Source organism: Orbicella faveolata, unplaced genomic scaffold (assembly GCF_042242905.1).
Source record: "Orbicella faveolata isolate gen_17 unplaced genomic scaffold, um_ofav_v1 contig_13, whole genome shotgun sequence".
Lineage (NCBI taxonomy): Eukaryota > Metazoa > Cnidaria > Anthozoa > Scleractinia > Merulinidae > Orbicella > Orbicella faveolata.
The window spans coordinates 21,911,666-21,923,446 of NW_028301540.1; the positions used below are offsets into that span (position 1 = coordinate 21,911,666).

General features: G+C 36.0%; 2 long non-coding RNA genes across 2 annotated transcripts; one reads left to right on the forward strand and one right to left on the reverse strand.

Moving 5' to 3' along the window:
• Positions 1-526: 526 nt before the first annotated feature.
• Positions 527-1,842, reverse strand: LOC149115604 (uncharacterized). Its single transcript, XR_016206100.1, has 2 exons — positions 1,737-1,842; positions 527-969 (listed from the first exon to the last, which is right to left on the reverse strand). It is a non-coding gene; the product is annotated as an uncharacterized LOC149115604 (long non-coding RNA).
• Positions 1,843-1,969: 127 nt separating this feature from the next.
• On the forward strand, positions 1,970-4,702 carry LOC149115605 (uncharacterized). Its single transcript, XR_016206096.1, has 2 exons — positions 1,970-2,341; positions 2,780-4,702. It is a non-coding gene; the product is annotated as an uncharacterized LOC149115605 (long non-coding RNA).
• The last annotated feature ends 7,079 nt before the right edge of the window (positions 4,703-11,781 follow it).

Here is an 11,781-nt window from a genome sequence, read left to right on the forward strand (position 1 = left end):
TAGTGATATGCATCTTATGTTTATAATGTATATAGATTTCCTTGTTTTATTTTGATGTCTGTCCAATTACTTTGGTTTGGTGAAATGCTTGTATAGTCCAAAATGGCGAGTAGATGATTATGCATGCACATCCTATCTGCAAATAAAGCTCTACTTTGATTTTGATTTGCTATTTCATTTTGTTACCCTTGTGAGATAACTTTAAGAATTCCTAGGAATTCCTAGGAAAAAATTCCTAAGAATTCCTAGGAATCTAAAGTGTGAATTTTCACGGTAATTCGGACTCGGAATTCCTAGGAGTTCCAACTGAAATATACTCACCTTGAAAATTCCTTAAAATTCCCCAAAATTCCTAGGAATTTCTGAGAATAACTTGGAATTTGTAGGATTTTTTGAGAATAGGTTGGAATTTTTGGGAAAATCTGAGAAAAACTGGGAATTTTGTATCATTTGTAGGCCAGACAAAATTTTGATGATAAATACCCAGCATTAAGATAACAAATAAAGTCACTGATATCACATCAAACAGGTTTTAAATGAATGGTTTATTACATTGGCTCTCATGAATTTAAACATAAGAATAATCATCCTGTTTCTTTTTCATTACATCAAGAATCAAAAGTAAAACTGAAAACAGATATGAAGGTCAAACTTTTACATGTTTGATAAAAAGAGAACTTTTTCAGATAATTTACTTACTTTTTTTAGTTTACAAATCCAACAATTTTCCATACACAAGATGTTACCTTAAATTATTGTTATTGTGTGGAACATATCTGGATTTTCATGATTGTAAGGAATCAACGATAAGAACAAAACTGAAACATTCCTTAAAATTAAAAAAAGGCTGAGTTTGGGCAAACTTAGCTGCTGTTCAGTTATTTCTGTTGATTCTGCAGCTTCTTTTGTTACCCTCTAATTAGGGTGTCAGCAGCTAGCCTCTTCATCTTCATCTTTGTTGTATGACACCTAAAACAAAATTTAAAAAAATACATTACACTCCGATATATATGAGGTACTGTAAGACTGAGGTCCAAATATTTATGTGCTCACAGTTTAATACATGCAGCTAATTAAGGCCTGACTGTAAGCTGGTTGAAATGTTAAAAGAGATGACTTGATAATTGTGAAGGTGCTTGTATACTATTGATAAATATGTTACATAAATCTTGAGCTTACAGTAGACTAAATCAAGGTTTTCCTTCTTCTATGAGTGTATCAACAACTCTTGAATTGGAGGATATATATCACGGTTTTTAGCCAAATTTAGACATTAGAAATATTAAAAAGACACTTAAAACATTAAAGGAACATTTAAATAATAGAGTAAATGCAAAAGAATATACGGATGGACAAAAATTGAAGATCAACACGGATTGCCATACAGTCAGGCTGAAACACGCAGGAGACATATCAAACTCATGCAGACTGTGGCTGCCTCGTTGGAGTTTTTGTCAAGAACTTTGACTGGGATCAGCGAGATTACTGCTATATTTGTTTCGTTTGAACAAGTGTGGCGAGAGAAACGACTTGTTATTCGCAAATCAAATTGTTTAGGCATGCCCTCTGGGCAACCTAAATTGTTTCAACCTTGCTTTAGCCAGAATTCATTTCATGCCATGACTGAGTGACCCACTCGTGTATGATTCGTGATGACAAAGTTCATTCAAAAGCTTTTGTCTAAGTAAAAGAAGTTACTTTGTATAATATAGGGTTACTTAAATTCGATTACTCACCAAATAATTTTGTATACGGCTAATCTGCCCTTTGAATTTTTCCCCGTTGAAGCATCCACAGTAAGACTTTCTTTTAGCTCCAAATCTTCACCAAGAATAACATGTTTCTCGTTAATGACACTTACGCTGTTTTCTTCTAGTCACAGGACCGCAGCAAATACCATTTTGATATAATTTTGGAAGTGAAATCTACTAATACGCACGAGCGATCAACCATTAACGCTGAATTCAAAGATGGGCTCCAAAAGAGAATGACTAAAGCGATCTTTGTCACGTTCAGTCACGAGGATAGTCACGTGAAAATTTGCGTGCTGTGATTGGTTCAGTTAATCAGTTGAGGAGAGAATGGAAACTGGAGAAGAAGGAGAGAGAGACTGGCAACGAGGTTGCCAGACCAGTTGCTTTCGATGGTAAGTCTGCTTCCCTTTCCACACTGTTTTGGTGGTCTTTTGAAAGATGGGTCTTGCTTCGAAAGGAAAAAACTACACAAACTTTTTACGAAGAGATCGAGGAAAATGGAACGTACTTTAACTGGTTGATCTGTTCCTGACGGTTGTCAAGATAACAAAGGATCATGAGGCACTTAAATCAAGTTCACTGCAAAGGTAATGAATCCAATTTTATAGGGATTTTCTGTTATGATAAGCTATAATTCTAAATAAATCAAACTAAGCAATGCATTGTGTGCTCTTTAAAAACCACAAAAGCCGAAATTCACCTTAAAGGTTTCAGATCGACCTGAGAAAATGAGATAAATTCTGCAAAATAAGCTTAAGCTTGTTGTAAGTCCACCAAATCTATTTTGAGAGCCCACGTGTTTCAACACCCAGTCAGCACAATGCAGCAAGTAGAAATTTGCAATGCTTATCATTTTTTCCTTTGAATTATTTATAAGGATTAACATTATATGAGATCTATAGTCTTCAATACATCAAGATGTAGGTTTTTTTTATTTGTCATTTATTTATGTCAGTTATTTATTTGTTTCCCACTGACTCATAATCTTTTTTATTCTTTTGATTTTGTTGTGTCATGAATTAAAGTGACCACGAGGACAAGGAAATACAAGAAACATATTGATGATCCCACTATACCCACACCAAAATCTACAAGATTCGACCACATAAATTGCTTAAAGCAGTCTTCCCAGGCTAGTTGATGTCATCTCCCTCTCTTGCATCACTTTTTCCTGGAGATCATTTCCAGCACCATGAACAGAACACCTCAGAGTTTTCCGCTCGCCTGAGTGAGATGGCTGTTGGCAGAAATGTTGTGGATGACTTCGATGGACTATGGAGTCAACCTTTATGCAAGAATTGAAGCTTCACAGAAGCATTTCATGAAATTGAGTTGCCTATATACACTGTACCTGAAAAGACTACAGAAATACCAATTGATGTAATATACACAGCAACTCAGATTTGTCCACAGACAGTAATTCAGATAATGATGTTGAAGTTTCTAGTTCTGACTCCTCTGAAGAAATTGAGAACTCTGACACTGACGGCCATTCACTGGACACCCCTGATGAAAGTGAAACTAATTGTTCACAAGAAAAGAACATTTTCTGCCAAAGAATATGCCTGTATGGCTATTCTGGCCTTAATTTCAAGACATTGTATGACAATGAGAGGCTGCTAAAGATATCCTTGTTTTAATGAAACTACGGGTAATTTGTCCAGAGAATGTCACAGTACAGTTTTACAAATGTACAGCAAGTGTGTGAAAACTGTGAGCTTTTAATTTCTGACATCTGTGAGAGATGTCTTCCTCTTTTTCCTAAAGTCATAAAGGATCAAGTCAAAAATTGTTCAGCAGTGGGCTGTGATGGGTATGTGTGTGAATCTACAATTATATTAAATATATACATGCATATATATACTTTTGGTTTTATTGAAATGGTAAATAATATATATACAGTTATGCTGACAGGAATTTTTTGCTTAAAGTGCCTATGAAGTAAAATATAATTGCCACTTATTTGAAAGGCTTTTCAAAGTAAAGAAGAATGGCGTTTCCCTTTTTGGAATATCTTTTTTCGTTCTAGAGATATTAACGTTTTTGTATTATGCAAATGAGGAAAGTGATGACATCATAGGTGGTTCCACTTGAACAGTAAAACACTGAATCAAGAATATCTCTAGAAACATTGAAGCAATGTTCTTCAAACTTGGCACCACAAATGTGCATCACAAAGGAAACAGAATGACACCTTCTGTGTTGTTACCATGGCAACACTTTTGGCTCCAGTCTCTTTCTGTGAAAAACCACATATGCCAATTTGCAACACTTCGAAAAGGGACAGAGGGTCTTGCTCACAACACACATGATTCCCATATTGTCTTAACTCTCCCCACTAGATTGTTGGGAGTGGATGATCCTTGTTTAAGATAACATCTGGTAATGTTAGTTTTAATTAAAACAGGACCAGCGGCACAACTGTTGTCATGGCAACGGCACGACGGGTGTCATTTTGTTTCTTTTCTGATTTACATTTCTGGTGCCAAGTTTAAAGTACACTGCTTTAATATTTCTAGAGATATTCTTGATTGAGTGTTGTACTGTTTTAGTGGAACCACCTATAATGTCATCACTTATAATACAAAAACGTGAATATCTCTAAAACGATAAAAGATATTCCAAAAAGGAAAACGCCATACTTCTTTACTTTGAAAAGCCTTTCAAATCAGCAGCAATTAATTTTTTACTTCATAGGCACTTTAATCTATTTATCAAATCTGAGAGCATCCATTTTTCTATCAGTTAAACTCTGGGTGTTTGATTTAAGGCTCCATATGGGCACATATACACTAACAAATCAGGTTGGATCTAAAAAGTAATGTTATGAGTGCTATAGTTTTATGTTGAGTTGTCAGACTTAAACTGGAATTAATGTATTAACATTTTTTTGGAAATAATTACCTTGGAGCTTGACAACAATAAAAAGGTATGGAACTCCAGGGAAATGATCCTGTTTATTTTTACTAATTCACAGAAACTGATTCATGCACTGAGTTCATCTTAAATTTTGACATTTTGGGAAATTTATAGAAATTTCAAACACAATATTTCATGTGTTTTAGCTGTTCCCAAAAATTCCTAGATATTCCAAACACATTTTTTAAAACAGCCTGGGAAATAATAGGAGTTCCTAGGAATTCCCAATAATTCCCAGTCATACCTTTCACTATTCCCAAATATTCCCAGAAGTTCCAAGGTCTTGGATTAAGTATAATTTGCATGGCTTGGAATAACTTGGAATTCCTAGGAATTCCCAATAATTCCCAGTCATACTTCCACTATTCCCAAATATTCCCAGAAATTCCAAGGTCTTGGATAAAGCATAATTTGCATGTCTTGGAATAACTTGGAATTCCTAGGAATTCCCAGACTGCTGGGAATTTGTTTTGCAGGGGTAGTGCCACTGCTTTTGGTTGGGGGTATATGGGCCATTAACATTAAAATCTGACATTTGAACGCCTCCTGTGCTAAAATTAGTCACCATTTAATTGTTATCACTTCCTGTGAATTCATAGACATTCCAGAGGCAAATTATCTCCTAATTTGGAAGTCCTGTCTTCAAGTGAGGGAAAATGACACAAAAAAGTTACAATGAAAGTAAAAAGAATTGTGAATGTTGATATGGTGTACATTGTACATCATGTAATGGTATTTGGTGAGTGCCAAAGGCATAACATTTCATGTATTGCTTTTTCAGGACAAATTATATAATAGTGACATTTTAAAATGTGTGATCAGAAAAATAATAAGTACATTGTCCAGGCAGTACCAGTTTATGGACGGCATATGCAGACAGTAAGAGGAATTGTAAGCATTACCGGGTAAGTTTGTTTTCTGCTTTTGACTTCTTGTACTTGGATTTTGTGTCATTTCATCACAAGAGTAGGTAATGAAAGATGCAATAGTCATTGCAATTTATTTTTGAAGGCAAACTTATAAGTCTGCCTATGCTGGATAACAGCCATGTGTAAACTGAATGTAAAGCAGACACACTGTTAAAGATGGAGCAACCCTACAACCCAGAAACCGGAATCTGGAACCAAAAACCGGAAACCAGAAACTGGAATCCACAAATCAAAGAAAACAAGTTCTTCAAATACTCAAAAATTGTTTTGCTTAGGTTTTTGCCTGTAAAAAATAAGCGGCCAAGTAAAAAGGAACTCAAAGTTAACCTTTTTTGAAACAAAAATTCCCCATCTGTTGAAATTCATGCAACCATTATTTCTAGTGAGGGCTATGATTAAGAGAGTGTTAGTACAGTGTGTCATAATTTTATTCCAAGCACCCTGAGAGCGTCTAAAATAAGCTTGCTGGTAATTGCAATTTTGGTTAAGAAGTGATCTTCAATTACCGGAGGTATAAATTTACCCTTTATGTCTAGTAGATACTGAACAAGATAGAAAATGTCATAGAGAACAGGATGTCCGTCCGTGGCAGCCCCCTGTACATTGACGGTCACGCCCCCACTTTCGAAGTCCAAAGGCTAACCTGGCTCATCTAGATATAAAATTTGATTTTATGTCTCCTTTCCCAGATGCAATTAAATACAACTTAATGAAAAAAACTATAGTTAATTATTTGGTCAACAGACGAGCTTTGTTTGCAAAGAGCGCCCTCCAAAAATGTAATCCAGATCCAGTGTTGGGATAAATTTTGGCCACACGAGGTGGCCGCTTTATTGATTAAATTATACATAGTCAAATAAAACTAATTAGGAACGATTATTTCGTTCGTAAAGCTCTAGCAAAGGTGAGGGCACGAGAAAAACGGCAGGCCCACAATAAAATACCCAATACAAAGAAATAAAAAATATACGAGGTGGAGGAAGTGAGGAGGGTTGAACTCGCAGAGTGTTAGGTCTGGAGACAAAGAGGATGAACTCGAGGAACACGCATCATCTTATAGGTCTCAATGGAAACGAGGCTATGTACTTTTCCGTCTCAACTCGTGACTATTGCCAAATAATCAATCTATTGTTAGTTAGGTCAACAGATAGTCTCGTGACTATCACTCAATCCTTTTGTTACGTTGCACAAATTACACTCCATCCCCCTCCGGTTGAACCCCGCTCACTGCCATTCCTCCCTAGCTTACCTTAGTTGTTAAACTGTGATAGTTACATTTAATAATTAATAAAAGTGGGTAGGAGTCATAAACACTTTTATTTGGCGGCAAATAAATTCATTTTTTAACAGATACAAGACTAATTCCAGATCAATACTATTTCCACACTGATACTGTGACAAATGAGCATTTCATATTCTTGGCAGCCATGATATTAAAACAATTTATAGAAATGTTGCACACTTACTTCTGTCTGCTTCTCACGTGCTAACAGATTGGACCACATGTTGTTAAAAGATGCTAAAAGACTCCCAGAAACACCGCAATAGCTTGTTGTTATTGTCCTACTCACCAGTCTTCTCAGAGCAATTTGATCTAGACAAGAACTGCGCTCTCACCAGGGCCAGGTTGAACAAAAGATGGGTAACTTAGCCTATGAGCAGGCTCTCATGTTTGGGCCAGGAGCGTGAGTGGCAAAGCCACAAGGCACTCGCTCACATGCCAATGCAGAAAAACACTAGACAGTTATTTAGCCTGCTCAGACACTAGAGACAGATACTAGAGCCTGCTCGCAGGCTATGAGTAACTCTATCCACCTGAAAAATCACTAATCCTAACTGGATAGTGATTTACCCAATGGATAGCTTTATCCAGCTTTTGAACAATTGGGCCAAATGTATAGCTAAGGGTTGTTCAGAACTAGTCAATAATTTTTTAGCAATTACAGTTTGTGGCTGAAGTAAAGCCAAAAAATAAATAACAGCAAAATACATGTACTTTTTCCCCATATTTATTTATTAGACATTGCTGAAGTGAATTATTTCTATCATCATTCATAATATCTGGATTCCGGATTCTGGTTTCCAGTTCCGGATTCCGGTTTCCAGAGTCAGTGTTTTAGGGTTGCCCTTAATGATGTATGTGCATGTTAATCTTGAATAATCTGACATTTCAGAGAGTAAAAATATCACATCACATCTGTGATGGTTCTGAGCTAGAGGGCTGTTAAACGTACATGTAAATGTCTCATGCATGGTTTTTCACTTGGTATGATTCAGCTGCCAATAGTTTCTATATCTGTTGGTGTGCAACGATCTACACCAATATTTCAACCTAACAATGTACAGTGTATATTAATTAACCAAATTATGCTGTTTTTAGTTGACTAATGCTACTACATAGTCATGTGATGTTGAAGTGCACAAATTTACAAACATGCCCAGTGTCAACTTGTCAAATATATGAACTGGCCAGACAGTCTAGATTACAAAATTTCCCGAAAGTTGGAATTAACAGGTAAGATATTTCTTAAACATTATTTTGTAACTAATGATGTTTCAGACATTGTTTTCTTCAAGGAAAGATTCATACCCCACATGGAGGTTTTTTTCTCTATGAGAGCTCTCTTTTCCTGATACTTTAATTTGGAATTTCTAAAGACTGGCCATGAATGGGTGTTGGGTGTGAATATCTTCTGGGACTGCACATTCAGATTTAGTAAACAAGAACATCAGTATTTATCTTGACAAACTCTGATTTTCTTCTGGAAGCTGAACTAATATACAGTTGTACAGTTATATGTACAACCAAACAGCCTGGATGGCCCTTTGATTGGGACTGTGCACATTGTCGTAACTTGCAATGTTCCAGTTTCTTGTTTAGAGGAAATTGCAAATTTGTTGTCAAATGCAAGGCGTCAAGTTCATCTCAGGGCAGAGCCTGCCACTGTGAAAGTTGGGGTACCAACCCCTAGCATTTGATTCACTACTGACACTCAGTAAACAACTAACAATGAAGTACACTGTATATCAAAGAAAGTAATGTCATCTGATGGTGTGCAAAGACTACAATAAATTATAATTGATATGTTTTTATATGAATAACAGTGGTGTTCAAGTAGCAGCTACAGTACAATTACATGCCTGTTCCTGTCAGTCAATATATGAACAGTTTACACTGGACAGCCTCTATTAAAACATGAAAGATTTTCAAAACAACCATGGCCTGCTGAGATATTTCTGAGGAAATATAAATTTGAGGTCCTTATGATTGAATAAACTGACTTGGAAGTTGGAAGTTGAGTTCTGCAACCCATCCTGTATGTAGTAATATCATAGCTGCAATAATGTGACAAATACACTGTATTACATTATTAAGAAACACATATACTAACTAATTATTTAAGGTGCCTGTTAAATTAATCAGTTTTTCTTAGAGATAATTTACTCATGATTTATTTAAATAATTGCTTTTTTGGCTTTAAAATGATATTTATCGTTCTTTTAAATCAATTTTGTGATAATCTGCATTGGATATGGCATAAATAAATATTTTGTCAACACGAAATGGAGAACTGGGTCTTAAGCAGAGTTGCAGGATTAGTATTTTTGTAGAAAGAAAGGGTTGAGAAATTTGTGACATTCTACAGACAGCCTTGCCATTTGCAATGTCCAGTAAGGTTAATTTGTTCCCTACTGTTGTACAAATAGAGTTCTCTAATTTATAAATTATTTCAATCTGTTTTTTAAATAATTGCCTTATAACCCCATGTCCGGTTTGGTGCATGTAGGATGTTGATGTATTGTTTATCCATCTTGCTGTAAATTATCTTTAATTGATGTGTCAATCAAAACATATTTTGGACATGCTGGGCTCCTCTGACAAATGTACCTATGCCTCATAACCTTTGAGTGCATTTGGTTGTGTATTGCAGATGAAATACATAAACATAATATAACTTACTCTTAGCTTACTTATAATTCTTGGTATAATTTAATCATAGCAAAATTAATTAATTCTTGGTCTAATTTAATCATGGCAAAATTAATTAATGAAACCCAATAACAGCTCCTGTAGTCAACAATCTCAGTTGAGAAAAAGAACAAATTACATTGAAATTGAGTAATAAAATTGTTATTAGAAGCCCATGCAAGTATTCATGATCAGCAAAAAATATCATAATAACCATTCATGTGAGTGATTTTGCATATTGCAAACCCTTTCAGCAGGACGAGACTCCACACAAAAGTGAAGATGGCTAAATGTATCTTTGGGGACAAGTTAGGAAACAAAACTTTCCAACTTTTCACATATGTATACTATTTGGTATTTTTGCAAGATTTTGTTTGGTAGAGATTTAGGGACTGAGTATTGTAACCACTGCATTTCAATCAGTCCCCACAACAAATTGTATAAACCTCTTTTGTGTGGAAGTCCCCATGTTAACTAAGAAAGAATATAATGATTAATAACAATGTCTTGTCTTTCTGAATAAGGTAGGAAAGAACAAGAAATGCCACCAAAAAGCACAGAAGATACCCTTATAAAAAAGAATTATACAAAACGTATGTAGATTTCAACATTAAAGTACATTACAATGTATACATTTTGTACCTTTTTGAGATATATATCTTGTATATTCAATATATACATTTTGGACTATGAATTTGGAACTCCATTGTATACATAATGTGTACAAATTTTAATTTGTACATGATGTATACTTTTTGTGTACAAAACATTGAACCATTACCTGTCAGTGGGCTGTGATGCATACTTTTTGTATACATAGTGTTAGATGTGTATACATTTTGTATACATTCAGTTCAAAAAATTAATGGAAATGGTCCATATTTGTATACAAAACTAAACAGCTTGTAGTGTGTTCGGCTTAAGGTTGTTGCGATAATGGCTGTCAGCATTTTCCAGCCGAGTCAGTTAACTACAACTCTTTATCAGTTGCTATTGCAGAAACGGTATGAAACAAACTGGTTAAGAACTTCTGATCATTTTCTTGACATTAGTGGTTACCATAGCAATAGTATAACCTGTTAAAAACACCCTTAATTTTAGCTTTCAGTGCTAATTAAATTAAAAAATGAGTTCCTTGACCCCCATTTTTGATGATTGTGTTATGATCAGCATGTCATGATACAACTTTTGGCAAAGTTAAAAAAATATTCTATCCAAGGGGTACAGAGCCACCTTGTCATAGTTTGCATGCGGTTTTCCTACATGCATGCATGCGCATCAGTGTCATTCATGTTGCTCGCTCGCTCAAATAAAAGTTGTTGCCTTGATTACTTTGAATCGTCTTGAATCTCTACCATCGTGACCCGAAAACACAACATGGTGTCAGAAGTGGGATCTTTTCCGTGAGTACACAACTTAAACTGTGATTTCCACCGTGAGCTTGGGCACCACGCCAGTGCATATCCACGTCTTTGGTCGACATTCAAAACAACAAACATGGCGGAGCTAGCCGGATTACCAATTCCCCACGTGGACTGGTCCTCATCAGACGCACCGCAAACTCTCAGAAAATTCAAAAATCTCTGCCAGCTCTACTTCTCCAGCCCGTTAAATGAAAAAAGCGAGCCAGAACAGATAAGTTTCCTGCTCGTTTAGGTAGGCGATGAAGGCCGAGAACTAACCTCCATGTGGACGCTGACAGCTGATGAAAAGAAGAAACTCAACACATACTGGGAAAAATTTGAAGACTATGTGGCAGTGAGAAGTAATTTCAGACTCGCCCGATACAAACTTCGCACCATGAAGCAAGAACCGAGTGAAGCAGTCAATTCCTTCCTCGAGAAAGTACGTATCTTAGTGAAAGAATGTAAGTACACAAGTCCTGACAAACATATCATTGATGCCCTAATCTTTGGATCAAACAACCTGCGTGTGCAGTCAAAACTTCTTGAACATGATGAAACCTTGACACTTGACAAAGCAATAAACATTGCCAAGAAGCTACAAGTAACCAGTTGCAGGACATCAGACTACAATGGTCAATGCCCTGGGGCAGGGTCCACACACAGGACAGCCCCCAATACAGGGAACCCAGGCTAAAGACAGCAAATGAGGAAATTGTGGAAATCTTCATGATCTAGCTCGGAGATCACTGTGCCCAGCATATGGAACAAAGTGTGAAGCCTGTGGCAGATACAACCACTGGAAA